Here is a 213-nt window from a genome sequence, read left to right on the forward strand (position 1 = left end):
GCCAATGGCTACGTTCAGCAAGAGCAACGGTTGCACAACAGTTCAGTGAAAAGCTGCTGAACGCGCTGTTGTCAGTGTCCAATACGCTCCAATACTGAGCGGACGCCATTTTTTCCATCAATGGGTGCGTTCAGCAGAACGTTTGTTTTGCAACTGTTGTAAGTTTCCTTCGCGCTAATTGGATCATACTTTTAGATCTAGAAGAATGGTCCT

This window comes from Mycetomoellerius zeteki, unplaced genomic scaffold, assembly GCF_001594055.1.
Source record: "Mycetomoellerius zeteki isolate Tzet28-1 unplaced genomic scaffold, Tzet1.0 scaffold333, whole genome shotgun sequence".
Taxonomy (NCBI): domain Eukaryota; kingdom Metazoa; phylum Arthropoda; class Insecta; order Hymenoptera; family Formicidae; genus Mycetomoellerius; species Mycetomoellerius zeteki.